At 37.6% G+C, this 24,018-nt stretch overlaps 1 long non-coding RNA gene across 1 annotated transcript in view; it reads right to left on the bottom strand.

Moving 5' to 3' along the window:
• The window catches only part of LOC311443529, a 65,568-nt gene that overhangs the window by 27,333 nt on the left and 14,217 nt on the right, over positions 1–24,018 (bottom strand). The window contains exons 2-3 of the long non-coding RNA XR_014697314.1: positions 19,350–19,496; positions 11,028–11,088 (exon numbers count right to left, since the gene is read on the bottom strand). This is a non-coding gene — a long non-coding RNA (uncharacterized lncRNA). The remainder of the gene's footprint in view (positions 1–11,027; positions 11,089–19,349; positions 19,497–24,018) is intronic.

Here is a 24,018-nt window from a genome sequence, read left to right as displayed (position 1 = left end):
GCAAAGGAGGCCTGTATTGTACACCACACTAATGAAACCTCTGGTGCTATCTGTGCAGGTTATGTAGGTCTCTTCATACCCCATTTCCATCCATACTAGGAAATGGCAATGCTACAGCTACAATTCCTAACAACCTGTTTGACTTCAGTAACTGTCTTCTGTTAGAGGAACAAATATAGTCAGTTATTCTCCTTCTCAGTCATAAGCACCATCTGCCATTTAATAGGTGCTTCAGCAACTCATTAGTCTGTACTTAAATTGACTTTGAACAGAACACTGCCATTTTATTGCTGCTGTGCTTCGCATCACCAGCTAGACCCTTAGAGTCAATACTGATAATGTCAATATCTTTGAAAACAGTTCCCAGGCTTGTGCAACCAGCACTGGAACTTTATTTTCAGTCTCAGAATCCTATTCCTCACCTGATGCTTTCTGAATTCTTGAGCATGTAACACGGTCCAAGTATAACTGTACAACTTTTCAGAGTAATATTTCAAATATTTGCAAAGGAATTTAAAAATGTTTTTTTGTGTGATAAAAATATGTTTAGAGTATACAGTTGCCCACGTGCATGTGCAGAGTCAAGTTCTGTGCACTGAAATATGTATGAAATGAATGTGGAAAAGTTGTTTAAAAGTTCCAGTAATTTTTTCTGAGTAACTTTTCAAAGCGTACATTAAGCAACAAAATTAAATGGCATTTTAATGCCAATTAATCTTTGTAAAATAACTTCCAGATACATTTATTTCTGCATATATTATAGCTATTGAATATAGGCTAAATTGTTAAGTCTATATTGCTTAAAAAACAGCTGTAAAGTTCTTAGAACTAATGTTCATCTTGTCCAAGTTTTTCAAAATAGAAATTTATGCACCCCTTTTCTTCTCTGTTTGTAACGTGCTTGCTTGTCATGTCAGAGCTTAAGCACTGTACTCAGAGATCAGTGACTGGAAAGACTAAGCAGCCTTGATCTTACACGGACTACTTGAGCAGGTGTTGACAAGTGAATGTCTGGGAAAAATAATTAGCATTATTTGCTACTTCAGGAAGCTAAGATAAATTAATTATTCACTGAAGGCTAAGCTTATATTATCAACTAGTATCATCCTACCAAAAATTGAAAATTTAAAAATAAAGATTGCTCTCAGTTTGTGGGCAAGTAGGACATTTCTGTAAGTTTTAAGCCGTATATGACCTATACCTTGTCTTCTGCCCTTCCAGATCCGATAAAAGCGCCCACACGCTGGCTAATCACAGCTACCAAGTTAGAAAAGAAAACACAGGGGCTTGCCTGTGTCATGGTGAGGAATTCCCAGGTACCTTTATTTCCTGAACCCCTTTACATAACATATAAGACTAGGAAGGTCAGAGGGAGTTAACCTGTACACCTCAGTTTATTTCTTTCTCTTGCATTTGAAACTGAAAATCTAAACATCATATACTCTTTATTAGTAACAATTAATAGAGGCTTTCCTACAGACAGCTCCAGTGACATCAAGTGTACTATAAAACATTTTAAAAATAGGTAATTGCAAAAGATAAAGGTGAGTATCCAGAATTAAAACCATAACCATAGCAGCAATGAAAGATGAAAATGACCACATGCCAGTGTTGGCTAAGACTGTCTTCCCTGAAATTCTTACCAAAGAGAAGAAGCTATGATCAACCTCCCCCAAAATTCTACATTCCTTTGTCTCCTACAGTCAAAGGCTTTACAAATCACGTGTTAATCTTTGTAAATTTAACCAAACATTTCCTAAAAATAATCCAATTTATGCAAGTTAGAGTGTTTATACTAAACATTTCAGAAATTAGCTCCCCCAGAAGACTAGAACTGAATATCTAAAGAACAAGTATAAAATGCTTTCCCTCCACAACGATAATCACAACCATACATGTGGAAAGGAGAAATAACATGCCTTACTCTTTGGGATTCAGGCATTCTTTTAATTTGCCATTTGGCATTATGAACACAGTAAACAAAGAGAGAAAATATAGAAACCATGTGACTGCTTGTTCCATAGCCTTTTGCACGCTGCTGCTGTAGAGTAGCTTTCAGATGTCAGTACAAAGCTGCCTGCTCACTGATGCTCAGTAAGAAATGTCAGGAAAGAGATAAGCAGGCTAAAAGGAGACTATTTTAGAAACATGGACTGTTCTATCATTAGTTCTATAGATAAACTTCTGGACATATTTTTGAACAGCAAATGTTATTGCCTAACCAAAGTCAGAAGGAGACAGTATTTTAACACAAAAGTAGGGGTGATTTCAGGACCTTCCTTTAACCTTGCCAAGCTGTTGTTTTAAGCTGCTTGTATATTTTTAAGTCTACAGTAAAATTACTGCGCTGTCAGAAAAAATGGGATGAATATTTCCTGAAGATTTAATCTTAAAGGTCAGGAATAGAAAGTGACTTGTCTTCAGGTAAGCATTAAGATGTCATGGAACAGAAAATAAGGGCCAAACTCTTGACAATTCTCAGTTTTGCACAGAAGGAATTGTTCCGAAATTTCTTAACTAGGACTTAGGGTATCTTAAAAAACGCTTTCTGATCACTGTTTCAGCATACAAGCTCTAATGCTTTTAATGGTATGCAAAGGGCATGCCACTTAGCTTTGGGGAACATTCTGAAAAGTTAAAAATATTTGCCCAGCTTCACAGCAAAAAGTCTACTAAATTAGTTCTATAGCTGCTCGTGACTATTAATATCGAAGAGGTGCTAAATTAGGTGCAGCCCCCACCATACTGTACTTTGCAACTGGTTCTACAGTGCAGGAGAATGTGTGTGAATCAGAAAGGAGAAGTGGCTGTAGACCATTTTATATAACACAGTATGGACACCAAAGACCAGAGTTGTGACAGGCAGTGTAACATGCAGTTTTCTTGAGGCAATCCTGTAAAGGCACCTTCAATCTACAGCTGACCATTGCCTGCAAACATATTGAAATGTTCTTTCACAATATACTTTTATAACACTTTAACATATTTTTAGAAGTCTTCTTAGTCATATCTAAATGCACCCCAAAGTGATTTAATTTAGACCACAATTAATTTTCCTCTCCCCTACACAAGGAGTACAAACAGTATAAAAAGCTCCTAAATGAAATAGGAAATATTTTAATGCTAACACAGATGTCAGCCAGTCATGATGCAAGGCAAAAATCAGCAAAGAATATGACCTATTAGGTACTCTTTTCTCCTCACATTGCTATAAATCATGAGTAACTCCATTGAACTCTGGCTTCTTATACCGAAGAAAATGAGATAACCCAGAGAATAAGATCCTTGATTAATCTGGAGAAGTTTTGCTCCATCTGAAATACTTAGTTACCTTCAACGTCATCATTTCCTCAATAGATTCATTTGGCTTGCATGGGTCATGCCGCTTTGCGTCACTCTCAGAAGGTGGCTTTTAACAGCAATACTCTTTGCATTGTAGGTGTTATAAAGGGTTTTCTGTGCATTTCCATGTTTGTAAGAGGCAAAAGTTAGTTCAGACCATAGCAGCAGCAGAATTCATAGTGTGAGACCTAAATGAGTTTTAATGGGTACTTGTCATTTGCTCCAATTTATAACAAAAACTCTTGAGAGTAAAGGAAAAATAAGTGGAGAAATGCAGTGCTACAGACCATAGTGCTAGATTACTGACATTTAAAATAATGATGCTTCCTCAGTGCTATTTTCTCAATACTATTACTGCTCCAAACATTAATGCTCAAATGCCCTGTTTCTACTTTTATATTAATGAAATTGCTTTATATTCAGTTAGACAGACTACTCAGAGTGATCCCAGCAGACATTGCTGGACCTCTAGTTTATCTTGCTCAGAAGTGGCAATGTTTTAGACCAGGTCCTTCAGGATTCCCCCTGCATGTCAAATCAGATGATCCTGATAACGCTATTCAATTAGCATTTAGTGAATGCTACTGGATTACATATGCTACCAAACAAATTATCCACTACATTTAGAAAATCCCCGAACTAGCATATGAACCAGAGCAGAGTTTGGCTGTTTGGACCATAAAGACATTTACCTCCAGTGTAGAATACAGAAGCTGTTTGTCAGCTGTTTAATGAACTTGCTAAAATCAAACCTTTGAAGTACGTGGTCCCTCCAGTATGTTTTATTTTGAAAGATTAAGCAAAACTATTAAAATATTGAAAAAGAATGAACATCGTTCACAACAAGGAAATTGACTGAGTTAAATCATCAAGGCTATTGTCCCTTTAAGCCCTATATCCATTCATTGTCTACCTCATACTCTTGTTTGAAAAACAAGAAAATAGGGTTTCATTCACACCAGCTGTTACAAGAAGAATGTTTTAGGAATATTGCCAGCCCCTAAGTAAACCTCCAGTGAGAGGCCTAGGCCTCAACTCACATTTGACCTGTTGCCGTACTTCATGGGCCATAACTGATCTCAGTGCAAAGCTAAAGGAAACACTGTTAAACCAACAGGTAGTATCACATTCCATTTGTAGTGGTACAAATGAATTAAGATGAGGTGCACCAACATCCAAGCCCTGCATTTTCTTCATTAGTACAAGATGTATTTTATTTTTTTTTTCAGTTGTTTAATCTGGCAAGCCTGTCACCAGTAGATTCAGCTGAAATACTGAGCCATGTGCAGGAGGAACCAGAAAACTCACTCAGCACATGTTCTTCCTGCTGACATACACCCCCCCCTGCATATTGCCCATACAAGCATAGCGTACATCCCAGGAATATCTTCAGCCCCAGGTAGGTCTTCTTTCTGACACTAAGAACAAAACCAGCAAGGACCTGTCTGTGCCTTGCCTGTAGGTTTCCAGATCAGAGACCTACAGCATGATGTTTGCAGTCTGGAAGAAACAACTGCAGCTGCTGATCTGAACACTTTAAGCCATAAAAAGTAGAAAACACTCTGACTAAAGCCTCAGGTCACTTGCAAGCTTTTCTGCACAACCAAAATATGTTATTGCACTGCTAGCCTATTCAAAACTGCCAGCAAATGGGTTAGTAAGAAAAACAATAAATGTTATAAGAGCTGGCAACTTCGAGCCTGTGAAACAGGGCTGATAAACGCAGCAAGACTTTTGAGTGCCTCAGAGAAAAGGTACTATAAAATTACAATTACTACTTTGTGTCATTTACAGTAGGTACCTAAGGCAGTCCTGAGACTTAAAAACTTACAGGCCAGAACTTCAAGAAAAGAAGTTACTGGGCAGGCAATGAATGTAGAACCAGACTGAACGAAGTAACGATGGGACAGTATACACTGTTTCTTCTTTACCTGAAAACTCTCATGAAATGCGTGTAAATAGGACACTAAACGTTTTCAAGATGGACACGTGTTCACTAGGAGGATAAATCTGTCTATAAATAGCATTTGTCATGTTGAACTCCATTGTCTTTTAGATAAATTTCAGTACCAAATACCATTTCCTCTCTAAACCCAGATCCTCCTTCTTCCCCCGACCCACTGGCTGGATGACCCTTCTGCACCAAATACCATGCTCAAGTATAAAAGCTGCACAACATACAGAATACAAGCCAACCTTCAGAGCACGTTCTAGATATATTCAAGGACAGTGTGTTTATTTATCTGCAGAAGGTAAAACACTGCTACGTAGTCCTGCCTTGTTTTCTATTGGGTATAAACTATTATATAAACATTGGAGTATTTGAATAATTAAGACCTTAAGGCTTCAGAAACACACCAGTTACCTATTTTGAGTGCACGTTCACAAGCAGGCATGTGAACTAATTTTTTTAGATGCTCAAGGATGTACCATCTCTTTTAGAGCTATGGATTAGTTGCCTAGGTACTGCTACCACAAGGAAGTCGTGAACACCCTACACCACTCCAGTGATAAAACTCTGAATAACCAAATTCTTGCATAATAGAGAAACAAGAGCTGTATCAACATAGAATTCCTTGTTTTTATAAGACAAATGGCCCTCTAACAATATCTGATGGAAGGTTTTCCCATCAGCCTTTGAGTTCTGATTAAGTTACCCAAATTAAGTTAAGTTACTGATTAAGTGTAATACCTTGCCATTACTCACTCTGAGTGGCATCTCAAAGATTTCAGCAATGCTGAGATTTTCTGCAACTTCAGGCGGAAAGTTTTCCACCAGATTGTATCCCAATGCACCTAGCACCAGATTACACTGAGTTTTCACTCCTGATGACTCCTATCTTCACTTCTTTCAGTAGAAGTCAATATGCAGACTTTCATTTTATTGCACTTGTTTTCAGAATCTGCAGATTATAGAGCTGAGAACTTGCCAACTGTTATCCTCAAAAAACATTGCCTGATGTTTTGCGTACACCCACGTGATGCATAACCAATAGTGACAGGATGGATTAAGTTTTTTTTAGTGTAATGAAAGGTCTTCTTGAAGTTCATTTTGTGTGCTTGGAGTCACTTTGTACTGTATGACAGGTTCTTGAAAGACCAAGTCTATGCTAAGATAACACAGAAAACTTAGGAAACTGCCACTGAAAGAAATCAAAAATGGGCAGGGGATTAAATAAGTCATCTTAATTTTTTTTTTTAAACCCTTAACTTGAATTATGGCACAAGCTGTGCTTATTATTTTGAATCAATAGGAAAAAGGGGGAAAGGAAAGGAAGCAAAAGAGTCAGGAAAAAAAGAAACGTCATTAAAAATACAAAAAAAAAAAAAGAAGAATGTTGCAAAAGACAAAGGCTAAATAGCTGCTCTCCCAAAACATAATCCAGCCTACGTTTTTAATCACATGCCATATCAACTGAACAATGTCTTGGCTTAAGCTTCAGTGGCCTGGCTCTGCAGTGGATTCTTTTGCATTAGGTATTTTGCAAGTGATATTCTATACAAAGAAATTTCCAACGACAGAGCATGGCAACTCAAAAACAATAAAGGAATGAGATGGGAAGGTAAGAACTGTCCCATTTTAAGAAGCCAAAACAGGTTACACCGCTTTGCTTCAATGTATGCCATTGCATTATGTTATAAATGCACACCGAAGTACATTCCTGATCACTTCTCCATATTGTTTGTGCAGTAACACTTAATTACAAAATGAAAACCTTAAGTCTGTAAACTGCTCCTCAATGTATGGTTTACTTTTATTCCTACATTTCCAAATGCCATATAAAGCTGGCCACCGTAGTGAAAATAGTACTTAAAAGCACACCCCAGGCTGATATAGTAGTAAGCGTTTTTCCCCTGGAAAAATAGTCAGTGGCCATTAGTTAAAGTCCCTGTCTATGTTTTAAAAAAAAGCTGAGGTCAGAGCAACAGGAACAGTGCTCAATCTGCACAGCTCGTTTCTTAGATTATATGGAAACAATTTTAACTAATCTATCATTAACTATGCATGTTAAATTAATCAATAAACTCCCAAAATTAAGGTTTGGGTGCAATCAGATTTTTTTCAAGCCTTCTAGTCTAATATTGTCCAAATGTCTGAAGAACAGTTGTCATTCATCTGATTTCCTTTGTTCCAGGAACAGATCAATGGCGAAGCATTACCCATATAACTGTTTTTGGTAAACAGATTGAAAACTATCAGGCTTTCCCACCTTCCCCCTCCTGGTTGCTATTATTTTTGTACTGACACAGCAACCTGATATAAATCTCAGCCTCAGATATAAAAGCAAAAACATCCTCTGCCTCCCTTGTCATATCAAAAGAACACATCTTCCCTCATTCAAGAATTCAAAGCAATTTCTATGACTTTCAGGTATTAGTCACTGCAGGATGGGTACAGAACGCTGCATCACCACCTCAATAGACCTGTAGGAGGGAAGAACACACAAATATAAATCTGCATCCTCCCAACCAGACTCCCTTAATGCAAGCTTAAGCTCTACAATCCTTCCCACTCCTGACATTGCTGCAATTCCAGTCAATGAGATTAGTTGTACTGAGGAAGCAGGGAAGTGACCCAGCTAAGCCTTGGAATTAGAGGATAGGTCTATAGGCAGTGGTTTGGGAACAGCTGCCATATGATCTCTGAGAAGCCAGGTAGAGTGATGGGCAGGCTGAGGACTGCTACACGGCTGTGTTAGGCCTGCAATTCAGTGACAAACTGCTGGAGTTCTCAGGGGTTTGAGACTGTCCTCACCAAGGAAACACTGTCATCGTGAGTCAGCTTGACATCATCTCTATGCAGCCTTAAAGTTAGCAACACAACACATTAGCATGCCAGTCAGCTAAGGATGCTTGGTGCTTCAGGATATAGGAACTGATGTAGGCATGTTAGCTTTTCTGAACAGAACACTGTTGGAAATGTAAAGACTGGCTTTCCTAAATCCAACTTTTAAAAGCTCTTCCCCCCAACTACCTGCAGTGGCACAAAAGAGCATCTCACTTCATATGCTGCACAGTCATATTGTCCTGAGAAGAAACGTCACCTCATGTAAGTGATCCTGAACACAGGTCACAGCATTATCAGGAACAAAAACAGCATAATATTTAAGTGGTTCTTATTTGCCTACTCTCATTTGTCCCTCAGCAAAGCAGCTCTACTCTCTTGGCTCTACTTATTCAGGGTTGCTTGAAGATCTTTTCCAGGCAATGGTTCCCTTCCAGCAGCAGCTGCTGCACTCACCTTAAAGTGAGTATTTGGCAGCCAGGAGCTCAAGACTATCAGCAGCAAGCATTTAGTACAGTCATTACAAGACTCTGAAAGACAAGTATCATGGAAGTAAGGTACAGGACTGTCCCAGCAGTACCTCAACTTCTTGGTATTCTTTCCTTCTAGCAGGATCAGCAGAGGTATCGTGTTAACCACCTTGCTATCACTGGCAGTAATGAAACTGAATTGAACCATTAGTACAAATAGCAAGTACACAAAACCAAGAACACAGATCTCCCTGTAGCAAAGTAGCTGATCTAATTATTTAGCAGCAATTAACAAAGAGGGGAGCTTAATTTCACATCCCCAGACCAGCTGTCATGCTTTTGCAAAAGAATTCTGTCTTCAGTAAGTTTCTCTTATTTGTAGGCAGCTCCGTGCCAGACGCATCCCAGGTCAGCAATTATCATCTAATCATGCAAGTCAAAGACTGGGGAATCCGTCTCTAGGATATTGTGCCTTAGCAACAGTTGAAATTGCAATGGTGGAAAACAGCCAGGTAGCTCCAGGTGCCATTTTCCTTCCAGAACTACTGAATGCAAGTTAGCCTCAAATCATTTCCAAGGTAAGTCAAGAAATCCTGATTTTGAAAATCATTCAACTTGGATCATTCAGCTCAACAGAGATAAGATTCTCCTGTGATCTTAAATCTACTCCGGATAATTAATTTGGATTAAGAACACAGGCTTTGATCCTACAAACCCGTGATTAATAGGTATATGAATAATCCCATTAAATCTGGCCTTCTCTTGTTGATTTGCAGAAATGCTGCTGTCTGCATAGGTTCATTATGAAGAAGCAGATTTGCTGTGTGCTGCATGTTAGAAAGTAAAATGGAAATGCATATGGACATAGGTCAGGTTTTGTTTCCTGTTTTAGTCCAGGTAATGGATCATAGCTATATGACCTTCAAGTGACAACCGATTAAAATGTTCCTTTTCCATGAAGGTGTTTGAGATCATTTACATTCTTGTATTTTGGACTAATGGGCTTGATTTTTTCTCCCTGAAAGGATGATCTCCACAGCATGATTTTAAGTTTTTACCGCTACATTTTCTGAAGTACCTAAAATCAGTGCTGCAGTTTCCCAGCTTCTTACTCCAATTCTAATTGCTCAGCTTGTATTGTTTGACCAGTAAGAGAAACATAGCACTACTTAATGCACAGTAAAGCCTGCTGTTGTCCTATTTATTGGAACGCCAAAGGGAATCCCTCAGGCATCTGAAGATGGGGTAGGAAAAGGTTGCTTAAAATAACAATGTTAATTTAAACATGGATTAGAGATTGCCCAGGCCTTTCCTCATAGCAGAGCGAGGGAGGGAACCGAATCACATGACTATCCACATACTTTGGGAATACAGTCATATGGGTTAGGAGGCACAAAATCTAAACAAAGTCACCCAAGAAACACATTAATGCTAGAATAAACACATGGATGTTTAAATTAGAATGAGGTCTCCATAATGGCTTTGCCTTGTTATTTTGAGAAGTGATGAGGCACTGCACACATCCCATTTGTAACAGTCACCTTCCACTTTCTCCTTGTTAGGAACTGTTCTGCACCCACGGAGTCGAAAGGGTTTGTCTTGCAAAAACAACTGACAAGCTGTATATCATGAGGACTGTACAGTCTAAACACAAGTGTTTGTAGCTACATTTCCATGGTTACAGCAAAAAATCAGTTATAATATTCTCAGAGCTTGCTGTCCATTCTTCCTTGGACTATCTGGCATAAGTGTTTATTGCTTTTTGACAGTACAGTATTGCAGAAATATTTTTAGCTCTGGTAATCCAATTTCACATTTAAATCCAACTGAAAATGAGTTAACTTTCAGCCTGCCAAAGGATGTCAGGCAAAGCTTTCACTGATTTGGTTTTGCTTTAGCTTGTGATAGAGAAGTTACACTGTTTAACAAGAAAACGTCCTAAAATCCTAGAATTTAATTATTTCATTTCAATTCCATTTTTACCCTTTTAAATTTGATATAAAATGCTTCTGTTTATGGAATTGTGGAGGCCTGCAATATCTCATCAGTAGTCTGAATAATATAATTATACATTCAAAGGATCTCAAAACAGATGGAGAAAATTACTTATGCAAGGGCTGCAACATTGCAGGAGGCAAGCATAATTTACAATAAATGAGGCAGAGGTCGGTGGTGGCTGCATATTTACGTGTTCTTCCATAAATTCAGTCAAACTCGATAGAAACTGCTTTTCTCTAGAGTCATCAACAATCTGCCTACTGACACAGAATGAGACTGGCAGAACTGAAACTCCAACCCAGCATTTCTTGATTCCCGGACACCTTTTACAGCTAGCAGACCATATCTCAACTTTTGTGATAACAAATTAAGAACTCCCTTAGAACAAAGCATGGTCTTCAACTACAGGTGCTTTAAAAGCAGACACTTACTGCAACTAGATCCAAGAGTGATGTTGTCTTCTCCAATTGCATCCTGAGGCCTGTTGTCTTTCTGAAAAAAAAAATGTTAAATAGGATTAAATTATTTCAGTAAGAGAAAGTCCTGGCTCTGCCCACCAGAGGAAAAACTTCCATTCACGCGCCAGTAAGGAGATGTATGATAGCACAAAAACTTCATGCTCTCCCCTCAAAGTGCTCGGATAGTTCTCCAAATAGATGATTTCTACAAGGCAGTTCCATTCCTATGCCTACTCGTTCTTAGTATCAATCTTCTGTGGCTGCCAGCAGAGATTTAATAGTATTTCAGTAACCCTTTGTCCTTAAGACTGAACCATTTTATTATTTTTCATATTTTCTTTGAAAGAGGGAATCTTTTTATTCACATTGATGTTTCACCCATGATTCCAGGTTGAGCGGCAAAGCAGACGGGTCCATTACTCTGTGAAGGGGAGCTCCCTCAAGTGCCTTTCTTCAACTGATCCAACCAGAAACATTTATGCAGAAGTGAAGATAAAGTCAGGCAGAGGTAAGCGTAAATATAATGAACAATCAGTCCAAAGTTATAGTATGGCTTTTTCAGCTAGTGTATTTGAGCTAGTATTGTATTTCAGCTAGTGTATTTGAGTACACAGATTTTATTAACATGTTAATAAAGTTTCACATTTGTGGAAAATAGGATTCTTAAAGATAATGCCAGAGAAACAGACTCTTTTGCCTGCTAATCACTTTGTTTCACAACACGAAGATCTATGCCCTTGCATGACACCTTGCCACTTTTAATGGATAGCGTCTTCAGCATTTCCAGGCACTTGAAAAATACTATTGCTTCTTAGGTGGAAGACTTACACTAGATAAAGCGATATGCCCAAATTCATACAGGCAGCCTGTGACTAACCTTAAGAATTATACCCTGTTCAATGCCTCATCTGTTAAATCATCCCTTGAGGAATAAGCTCCTGATATCAGTAACATAAATGCAGTTCTACTCAGGTCCGAAATACTGTATTGGAATAAGAAAATTTGACTCTCAACAAAAAGTAAACTCTCTATTAAGACTAAACCAGACTTGAATTCTCATATCATTTGAAGCATTTACTGTTTAGATTTTTATATCAGTATTACGTTCCTCTATATACCTCTTCCTGAGTTGTTGCCCTGGGACCAAATCTCATGATCTTTTACTATGTGATCAGTCCTAAGTTCCCCCCAAATACCAAAGAAATCAATAGTAATTTACCTGAAAACAGTCTGAATGAAAACCCAAGCCTCTGGCCCAGAACAGAAAAGATTATGGGTACAAGATGCTGCACAGGGCCCTCAGTAATAGCAGTGAGTACAGAAGTGAATACAGAAGCAGTTTGGACACACCTACAGCAAGGAAGGCCTAGCAGCAGCACTGATATTGAGTAAAATTGTGCTTTAAATACACTTTCACGCCCTCATGAAATTGATCCCACAATCCTCCAGCCCATAACAGGCACTATTAAGAAAGAATACTGAGCTGGGTAGACTTACAGCACAGGTTTCTATTGTCTGCACTACTTGCCTTGGATTTTTTAAGATGTCCTTACTATGATGTGACTGTCCCAGTTTTTGAAGCAGATGGAACAGTTTGCTGATGTTTCAGTGATGTAGGAACATATGGTCCTAGATATTTATAGAAAGAGCCCTGGGACTTCCATATATCAGGAAAGCCTGCAATCTGCCATCTGGGATTCTGAAGTCTACTTTGTCAGTGATACACATTTTACCTTGAGGCTTTAGGTTTCTCTCTGGAATATATAAAGCTAAGAATAGTGCATGCAGTGAAGTCTAGCTTGAAGATCTCTATAAAAATAAGATGCTATTTAAAATACGATCTTTTGAAAGATGATCAATACTTGTCAGGAAAGTTTATAAAGAGAAAGTAATTTTAGCTGTCTTTGTAGTCCAGCTCGTGGAAGAAATTCTCAGATTTCGGATAAAACTGAAGACTTAGTGCATTTTGGAGATGTTGCATTTCCAAACTAGACAGGCTGGCAGTTCAAAAGTTTGGAGAATCTACCAGCACAGTCCACACACAGCATAGAGTAGTAGATGACTTCATTTTTTACTGATCACTCTAGCTGAGTATAGTCAGAAGGAGAAAAGGAGGAAGTTTGACACAGTAGCAGTCCACTGACAGACTTTCCCCTCCTTGTTTTCATCTGTTCTGATAAAATACTAAGCATTGTATAATCAATAAAAAAATTGGGGAAAAAAAAAGTAACAAGCTACAAATAGACTGTGCAGTTCACAGAATTTCAACAACCGTAGTCCTATTGAGTCCTACACAATCCTAAGTTCTTTTTAAGTCTTAAAAAGGAGTTGATTGCTACACCAGCACTGCAAATGATGGTAGAGTTTTTATATGAAGAATATTAATGCCAAATTTTAATATGAGTATAAATGAACACTTACCACATCATTTCTTTTCATTAATTTGAATTGTAGCAGCATGAGATTCATTTTTTTTGCCAGGAACAGTGATGGACCACTGTACAGTGACCCACTTACGTGGCCAATAACAGTGATAGATGAGAATTACAACTTGCCAGTATTCACCCAGGAGTTTTATCAGGTAGCACTCAAGGAAAATACAGCTGAACATGAAAACTGTTCTTACGCAACAACCTGGGCTGTAAAATTATGAGTCAACCACAGATGTGAGCAAGGACAATAATTTACTTAGGACTCAGCTGTGCAATCCTTACTCCAGTGAGAATTAACATTTTTTGCATCGTACTTGTAGGCATATTTGAAAGATTCACAGATTCTTATATTGAAGAGGCATGATCATTCTTAAAGTAACAAAACCTTTAAGGAAAATCTTTGGGTTCAGCAGTGAAAAAGACACTAAAAGATATTAAATACTGGATTAACTGAATTGCAGGTAAATCTGTACCTAAATGCTCAATATTTCTCATTTGTTTCTGCTCTAAAATCTTATTTTTATTTCTGCAAAGATAAACTCATCTATCACATTCTTTATGTAATGTATATTAACTAAAGGTTGTCTCAAGCCATTCAAAATATTTGAATTCTGAACAACTTTTTCCTACGCAGTGATCAAAGCACATCTTCAAAACAACTTTTTTTTTAAACTCTCTGTAGGAAGTGAGATCACAGTAAAAGTATAGGATATTAATGACCCCAAGACTAGTAATTTTGAAGTTATTTTTGGGATTCTGAAGCAGAAACCTCAGGTATCAAATAGTTTTCATTTCATTGGCAAATAACCTGGACTGATAACACTGCAGAATTCTGGATTGTAGGCCAGTGCTCTGAAGCATTGCTTCACAATGCAGATCATTTTAAAGACTGCTGTAGAACCTCACTTATCAGACAGATCACTTAAATGCTTATCCTGACTTCCCTTGTCATCAGATCTTGAATGCTAAAAGGAGATTATCTCTTGTCAAATAAGATCACAGACCCCGTGGCAGGCAGAACAGTGTCCTGTTAAAGTATTTCTCCTTCTACATCAAATATTTACTTTGTCGAGAAGCCTTGGAAGCTCTCTTGTGTTTTGTTGCCAGGTCTCAGCAGCTCTTATAATGTTTTCATAAATGTTGTTGATATAAACAACTCTCTAACCTTCTCACAAAGGCGACCTTGACTCTATTGTTACTAAATTCCTGCCCCTGACAACAACACTTTGTTTATGATAATAGATCAGCAGCTCTACAGCATTCCATAGTTGCAGAGCCTGTCAGTAGTATTACGCACTAAGTGGTTATCATTACAACCATACTCTTTTCTTGCATCGTTTTATACATGGGTCTGGGCTTCCTTCATGTAGTTTAATACTCAAACCAGGAAAAACATGGCTTCACAAAGGTGCTTATCAGTTATAAATAACAAGTCAATATTTTCATGAGTTGAGACATGCCTCTTTTGGCCAGTGCATGGGTAGGTGTCTTATCTGTTTATGATTGTACATAGGCCTGATTTGTGCACGTGTGATTGAATGCAGATACTCATATGTGTAGCCTTCAAGGTTTTATTGGAATGTATATTGGCTAGCAACACATTTTAGCTGCTTTAATGTGTGAGCCATCTATGTAGGTATGCACGAACACTTACCTGCTCCTGCATGAAGCTATGTTTGAACAAGTCAGGAACCTATTTGTATAGTTTGTTCACTGTCACTCAGTCACAGGATGGCTAACCAACCCAAGATGGTAAAAACAAAATGAAAGCTCCCAGCTAATAAAGTTATTCTAAATACCACATGCACAAAGATACATTCACAGATAAACTGTGCCAGAGAGAAAGAACTGCTTTCTTTTTAAAAGATCTGTTTTATCAGGTCACATTTCTACCCTACCTCCAGGATAAAAATATAGTAATAAAGCAATGGGTGAATTCATAATCAAAGTACCAGATATCAAAAGATTTGCAATAACATAAGCATTGGACATACTAACTTGGTGTGTCTATACACCTGTAGGAACTCTTCAAAATACCAAGTGGCTCCATAAGCTTTTATAGCATGTCAGAGCTATCTTCCATATTTTCCATTTTTCCACATTTGACAAGGTCTTCTTTCCTTACCACAAAATTATTTTTTGAGGACATGACTTGTTTAGGATAGCAAAATGCTTTGATGAACTGAGACCTGCTTCAATAAGATGGGCAGCTTCTTCTTGCAAGATTGATATTTGTTTTTTTAAAATACCATGTGAGGGTTTAAGAGTGAGATAAACAGCACAAAACAGAAGTGATTCCAAGAATCCTTGATAACAATCTGGCCCGCTAAGATGTTGTCATTATTATAGAAGGTGGAATGCTTGATCTCAGAGGGGACAGATTAACACACCAGACTTGGTAACTTTACTCTAATAGCTAGCTGTCAAAGGAGTGCTGACATCTTAGAGAATTGCACCCTGGAGTATCAAATAATGTTGAGTTACTCTGCAGGGTAATCACTTCCATATGTAGACAGCTATGACAAAGGTTAAGGGTAGACATAACTTTGTTCCCACTACAATCAGTGATAAAATTTTCACTAACTTCACTAGGAGCAGAATCAGGCTAATTCTAGTCTGATACTTTGTCATAAAGATTAGCTCATTGTTTTGAGATCTAATTACACTTCCATAAATACTGTGGGGAGAGGTGGATGTATTGTACAGTGGATTCGTTAATCTCAGGTATAGAACACGAGTCCTATGCAAAAATAAGTGTGTTCTCTTCCTCCTCTCCCTGCTTTGCTTTTTCTTCTTTAATTCACACAGTTAGTTTATCCTAACTTGTTATTCTAGGATTACAGAGACATGGATACTGTATGCATTTATGAAGTTCACAGCAGTACAGGGCTTTGGCTACTTAAGCTTTCTAGATGTTACAATAATGCTCCTAAAACAATATTAAACTCACTAATTCTAAACTAAAAAACTGGAGAAAAACGTATTAGGTGCTGTATATAAACAATATAATAATTACAGTATATTGTACCAATCTCTTCACTGCTACTACAACTGAAAGTAACATTCCAAGATAGAAATGAGAAGCACAGTAAAAGCTACTGATTTTTCTAATCTTTTTTGAAGTAGAATAGACCACTTTACCTGAATATAGACAAGGAGGTACCTAACAACTATGACTACCACAGATAAGCTGTGATGTTCAAGTTGATTCACTTTTCTGAAGATGAAATCTTCTGAAATCCAAATGAACCACAGACCAGTGCTGTGAATATTTGTCTGCCAAGGTACCACATGATTTTAGCCAGGGAAGAAACCATTGGAAGCTTGTGACCCAATCAGTTAGAAATGTTTTTGATTAAGAGGCTATGACAAACTGAAGTCACTACTTCCATCTAGCCAGTAGCTATTTACAGATGAAGGTGGAATCCCCCCAGAAACAGCTGAAAAATAAAAACTTCTAAGATACACTATGGGTTGCAAAGCTATTGATTTTTAGTTAGTATCATTCACAGTGGGTCAAGAGTGGAAAAGAAATTGACCACTTTAACTTTCAATTTTAAACCTTCAAATTTAAACCTCTAAATTTAACCTAAATTAAAACCTCCGGGCTAGATAGTAATTTCCGTAAGAAATAATCCAGAGTAACTATTACTTTATCTAATGTAATTCTGGATTTCTCTAAAAACATTACTATTTCTGGTTTGACCTCAGACATGAGGCTAATTCTACTAATAAATAGTAGGGTACAGGAAGCTCCAAATACATATTGTAGAAATAAAAATACTATTTCTAACAACAAATGCAAGGAAGACGAATAGGAACTTCAGCATTATTTTAAGTTACATTTGTATTCATTCATCTCTGTTCAGAGTTTGTTCTTGCTATGGTTTCCTCTGTTGTGGTACCATATGACAATGTAAATGGCATTAGTATGAATTGCCTTAATATAATGGAATCTGGCAAACTCAAAATTATATTCCCAGGTATTTACCAGTCTATGGACTAATCTTGTTGATCACTCTTACCTTTTTATAATGTAAGATCTAATAAGAATTATTTAGAAGCAATCCAGCTCTGAGTCTGACCTATAAATCTGAGTCTTTTTTTCTCCTGAATGTCTAATGTAACCAGGGTTTGTGAAAATGTCTTAATGACAGTTCTGAACCTTGCTTTCATTACTTTATTTTTTACTGACTGTAGGGCAAGCCAGTCTGAGACAAAAACAGTGATCAAAACTCACTTTAGACTTCATGAAAAGTCACCTATTATGCCCTCACCTGGAAGGCACTGTATTATGTATACCTCTTTTGAGCTCACCTTTAATTTAATTTTCTTTTTACCTCTTATTTAGCTCAAAATTACAATGAATGACCACAGACAAAAAGCAACTGAAAATTCTGCTCAAATCCTTCCTTATCAATTCTTCTGCAATTCATTTACTCGAGTATTTCCCTCGTCTATCACAGTGCCAGTACAGTAATGGTTATTTGCAACATAACACCTAGGAATCTATTCCTCAGATTGGACATTATATTACTACTCCGCAAAAGTACAACAGGACAAGAGACCTCTGCTCCATATAACTTACCCTACTAAAGCAGAATTACTTGCAGGGTAAATCAGATACTAATAGAATAGATTATTACTATACAGATGCATAACAAATTGATAAAGCTCCAGGACAGGCTATTCATTAACAGCATTAACAATATTCCTATCTACTATTCCTTATCTACTGTTGCCTAGTGGCCAGCCATTACCACTTCTTCCATGGAGCTGAAACAGTATGAAAATTAAAGAAAACTCATTTCACTGTAAACTAGTTTCCAACTAACTTCATAAAAACAGGCATTTCCTTCTTTTTGTTTGGAAAAGCTTACCACTGTGCAATATAAAGCTACAGAGGAGAAAGAGATGCAAACATTTTTTAAAGGTTCGAATTAATTTTTTTCCTTCCTAACATAAGGCTATATACCTTATGCTCCTGGAAATGAATGTTCAGTTTCTCTTGACTTTAATCAAGCAATTTGGCTGTAATTTAGATGGCAAGTGACATTACAGGAAAAGTAAACAGTAAAGTTATTGCACTTGTAAAAATAACACTAATTGTCTCCCTTAGGAGAAGGATGGGGCTGTCAAGATGTGGTCTTGCACTGCCCTTTGGTTAACCTCTTCCCCATCCTGGCAGTAAACCTGCTTAGTCAGGCTGCAAAATGAACTATAGGGGATCCATTTTTCTTCAGGTTTAGGAGACAACAATAGAAGTTGTTAAAGCATTGAATTTTGTCCTAGAGGTATGAGTCACTAATAGATAAAGGCAATGAAGAAAAAAGATTATATTTTAGTAATTGCATAATGCAGTACATCCTTATTGGTTTACTTCTGTGTAAACCAGTCTTACCTTTCTACTGACGTCAACAAAAGTGTAAAACCCGAGGGTTTTAGTGTCATCAATGGAAGTGCTAATACTCTTAAGCAGACACCTAGGTAAGTGACAATATCCTTTCTGTGAAGTCAGCAAAACACTAGGCTTTTAGTCATTGCACGTCACTTACAAGGCCATTTTAGCTCTTGACAAAAGTGGCAAATGGTAAAACACAATATTCCAAACTAGGTACTCCTGAGTTTTCAGTCAATAAGATAGTTCATACAGATTTAGATAAGGCTGGCCATTATCCAAAAATACCAATTTTAATACAAACTATCCAAAACAGAAAACTTCAATCCAGAATCTGACCTTGAAATTATTTGTTTTTAATGTGAAAAGTTCAAATAGATTTTTTATCCATTTTTTCAGATTACAAAAATAAGAAGTTTGATATAATCATCTGAAAGATTGCACTGTCTAATAACAGGGGGTTACCTGTATTTCCTGAGGCTTTCCAGGCTTTAATCACTCCATTCAGATGGAATACAGGTGCCATTCCTGACTGCCGTCTTCACTTAGGGGCTCTCTCCCTTTCACACGATGAACATGTCTGGGTAGCAGGAAGCAGCAGCACTCAGCTCACTGGGTACAAAAGCACCAAGAGAACACAATGGTTGAGAGCACACTAGCAGATTGTATTTTCACACTTTGTAAGTTTACACACATTGAATCTGAAGGGGCTTCACACTGTCAGTGGGAAATGTGTTGCCAGGCTCTGAAAACTTGGAAACAAAAGGACAAGACTAAGCTTAAACAGAAGTAACGCAACTGTAACTGTGACCTAGAAAATGCTGGTTTTGAATTAGGCAGATTCTTGAATGCAGTTTGGCTAGTTAGATCCCAGACTTCAAGGAACAAATCCATATCCCTCTCCCAAAATAAACTAACATGACCCTGCTCTCTGCTTTGGTCTCACACTGTGCTTAACTACTCTGGTTTCAATGAGCTTGGCTCGTATTTCTGAAGTGCAGAGTTTGAGAGGCAAATACTTAACTTACTAAAATAAAGAGACAGAACTTACTAAAATAAAGAGACAGTTGACTTCATGGTCAATCAGTCACACCTCTGGAAAAATTTTCAGTAGGGAAGATGCATTCAGCTCAACCCCTCCAGAAGTTACAAGAAATCCTGTCTCTCTGGACCAAAGGCAGCAAGTTGGTCCAGGCAAAGCAGGATGGCCCAAGTCCTCCCACTGTCTGTAAGAGGATCCCCAGCAGCACACTGCCTGTTCTTCTGATGTCTCTGTAACCATCACCCTTATGTCACAAGACCAGATAGATAAATCAGTTTAGAAGTCAAAGGCACACAGAAAACACAAGTGCCCATATAACAGCTATTACAGCTACAGCTAAACCAGATAGGAAAAGAAACAATTACTTGTTTTATACTCCTTCATAAATTTATTATCCACAGAGACAAAGCCAGAAACGATTATAGGTAATCACAAATATAACTACTCTGGAGAGCCTGCAGATACTAAACAGATAGTAACTCAGCACAGGGTGCTGATTTAGTACATGGATGTGTTTATTTGATCTGCATTTGTAGATTAGCCCTTAAAGACTGATGATTACCTTATTGTAATCTCACTTCAAACCCAAGATAAATGCTGACTTTGTTTTAGTGTTCGATAAGCCAGTTACTAATAATTCTACTCTGGCTCTACAAATGTACTGTGGTTTATGTACTGTCTTGACACAAACCAGGCATGTCTGAAAGTAAATTACTGCTTCCAATACAATTGGACATTTAAGTGCCCACCAAAGTGTTGTATTCAGTGACACTGTCCTTGCTATTTCTGATCCAAATCCCCCCTTTGTGGTCAAAGTTTTGCTTAAGGGTGAAAACACCCATGCATTTGATTTCCTGTTTTTCTCCTCTGAAGGATTACATATCTAGGGTAGATGCAGACAAGATGGAGTGAGGGAAGGTGTTTAATTTCAAGAGTTTAGTATTTAAACACAATTTATTAAAAAAAAAAATAATAATAATAATAATTGGAAGCGTACAGTACATCCAGAAACAAAGAACAAGTAACCCAGGAAAAAAAAAAAAAAAAAAAAAAAGCAGACTGCAGTCTTAGTTCTTCTCTGCAACTACACTCTGCTTCAGTTTTCCCCTCCTGAAAATTGAGGACACCTATTTACTAAACTCACCTAGTAACTCAGGTTCTTTTTCTCTGGAAAGAGTGAAACATACAAATCCCAATGCTTTGACTTCTTGGAGATATTCTGTGGTGAAAATGTATCTTCCTTCTAAAGGTTTTGTTGTATCTTCATTATATAGAGGCCATGTACCAAAACCTTTCCAGCCTCAAATTACTATTTAAAGAATAAATTACATTCTTAGCAGGAGAAAACTATGCTTACACTACACAGAATGCACTGAGAACTGCGCCCTGGCCAAATAGGGGAAAAAGGAGATCTCTACGCATAGTGAAGTCTTGCACATATATCGCTGTGCTATGCTTGCTGACCCACAATGGACATCTTAAACTGCACTGCTACAAATGCAACAGGAGAGCCTTACAAAATAGTCTAGTGTATCTGACAGCTACAGTGCAAGAAACAATACTGATTCTTGTTACAAGTAACACTACAGGACACAGGAAGACTTAGAAGAAAAGCAAACATCAGGAAGCAAAAGAAAAGGCACTAAGAAATAGGCTGGTATCCAAATGGATTTAAGGCAGGATTTGGCCAAGGAAACAGAAACATCAATAGATCTTAGTTAGATCTGTATCTGAGAAATTTAATGACAGAACATGAAATTCATTCAAAGGAAAATAGTTAGTTCTGGGTATAGCCTAAGTCAAAAAGTTATATAGATCCTCAAGTTCTTCTCTTAGAAAATCACATGAGAAAGCTGACAACTGACATCACTTTTGACACAAGTTTATTGGCAACCACATCTTAAAACTGAAGTAGGTGCTGAGTGAAATTTGTTAGCTTTACATGAGTTGTTCATAAACATTCCTAGTCAAAACTATATATGTATTCCATAAACTCTATGAAAGTTAAAGCACTGTAACAACAGATTAAAAATAAAAATACAATCTGATACAGCCAGTTCCAGGGCAAGAAGTGGGAAAAAAAGTGGGGCATGGAGGGGGAGCAGCACAGAATTTCCCCTAGGCTGGCCTCTGCTTCTGTGGGATCTATTCTGATGTAAAAAATTTCCAGGATCATCATTTATGTTTTTTTCTTAGTGTAACTAAAATAAGTGCATCCTGCTCAGCTACTGTTTAAGAAACCCTGAGCTGAAATAGATTTCTCTGGCCTTCATTCCATCTTCTCCTATATTTGGGACAAATTAACACCCTTTGAGCAACTTTTTGTAGCTGGTATCACTCATGCATTACTTATTCTTAATTATATCCACATTTACATGTTTCACTGTCCAAATAAATATAATATAGCCAAGATCTATAGAAAGTGCTAATCAAGAGAATTTTATTCAAAAGGAGATGTAGATTGTTTCCTTAGTGATGATAAAGAGGTTGTCAAATCCACACAAGAGAAGGGCCTGTATATAGCAGTATCTTCATGCTATCACTTCAGGGGAGATTACAAGAAAAGGTGCAGATGCTTTGACAATGCTCAAGTCAACTGTGGTCAGCCTTAAAAACCTCCATTCTGACAGCATAGCAGATGGGTGTTTCTTTCTATTCAGGACCTAAAATGGACATGACATTTAAGGAACTTCCAGGGTGAGAACAAAAATGCTGCTCAAGTTGTAAATGCATGAGTCTGGAATTTTGTTTGAAATGGAGGCAATAAATATAGATGCTTTGGCACCTTGCCAGCAAGCACACATGCATTAATGAGCTAGTGCATAATTTCTTTCAAAACAGTCTACAATTCCAATTTCTATTGGCCTTGGCCATGTGTAACCAAACGTTAACACAAGAACATACATTAAATGTAATCCTATTAAAAGGAAATAACCACTGCTTAATAGGATGGAATACAGAAGGAATACCATGTAAAGGAGCCTCCAAGAAAGCCTAGATTTTTATTTTCTGACAGTGCTCACAGTACATCTTTTCCTGTATGTTTTAGCAGGTCTGCAACGTACTGTGGTAACTTCTGGAAGGTCCACGAGAGCCTCTGTGTCTCATAACAAGGTTTGTTAGCACTGACACATCTTTTCCCATACTGGTTACTACAGCTCTTTACTTCAGCTTCTAATTTGACTTCCTTCTGCCTAAGGCACTGATTTACTCTTTTCTACCATTTCAGACATCCTGGACACCTAAGTTTCTGATAAGAGATGGCATTCCTCCCACACAGCAGAGCTATCTGCTATGATGAAGCTGTTGTAGCCCTTTAGTCAGTCCGTAGAAGAAAAAATATCCAAAAAGTAAAGTGTTACTGCAATTCAATCATTGGCAGATAAAAGATTTCAAGCATGCATCCAGCTTTCAGCATCATAATACACACAGTGCAGGTTAACTAAATCAAAAGCTAGGATATTTTTGAATATCAAATAGTGGCCAGAAACATTATTCTGCCCCCACAGTACCAAGTCCTCTTCCATTGCTCCCTAGCACCTGTTCAGTTACATTTGTGCTCCAAAGTACAGAGGCATCAGAATACTTCAAAGACGCTGCAGTTACCTTTTGCTTAAGCAAACCAATCATTGTCTATGTTTGTACCTGAAAATGACTATAAAAACAATAAATTAGCTACACGGATGGAATATTTTCTTAAGACTAAGGCAAAATTATAAGCAGCTGAAAAACACATCTTACAAATGGAAAACCTCAGAGAGCCCTAACAGCCAGATCCCTTTCTATGGCTTTTTCACGACTTTTTTAGCACGTCAGCCTCAGCTGATTCATGGGCCTTCATTCCTGCCAATAAAACCATTGCATTTCACTGAGGAGAAAACCAGCTTGAGTCATTTTTCAACTACACTCAATGTATGCTTCTACTCCACTATTAGTGCTGTCTTTAAAGCAGCCCAGTGTGACTCACAGCCTTTTCTCCACCTGCTCATTTTCTTAAAGAGGAACTGAAGTTGGCTTTGCCCACTGTGCACTTGTAAATGACAGCAGAGATGCAAAGCCGAGTGCCATATCCTTTATTTTTCAAGGAAAATA

The sequence above is a fragment of the Aythya ferina genome, assembly GCF_964211825.1.
Source record: "Aythya ferina genome assembly, chromosome: 12".
NCBI lineage: Eukaryota > Metazoa > Chordata > Aves > Anseriformes > Anatidae > Aythya > Aythya ferina.
Note: the sequence above shows the minus strand (reverse complement) of the source record. Positions and strands in the feature narration are given on the sequence as shown.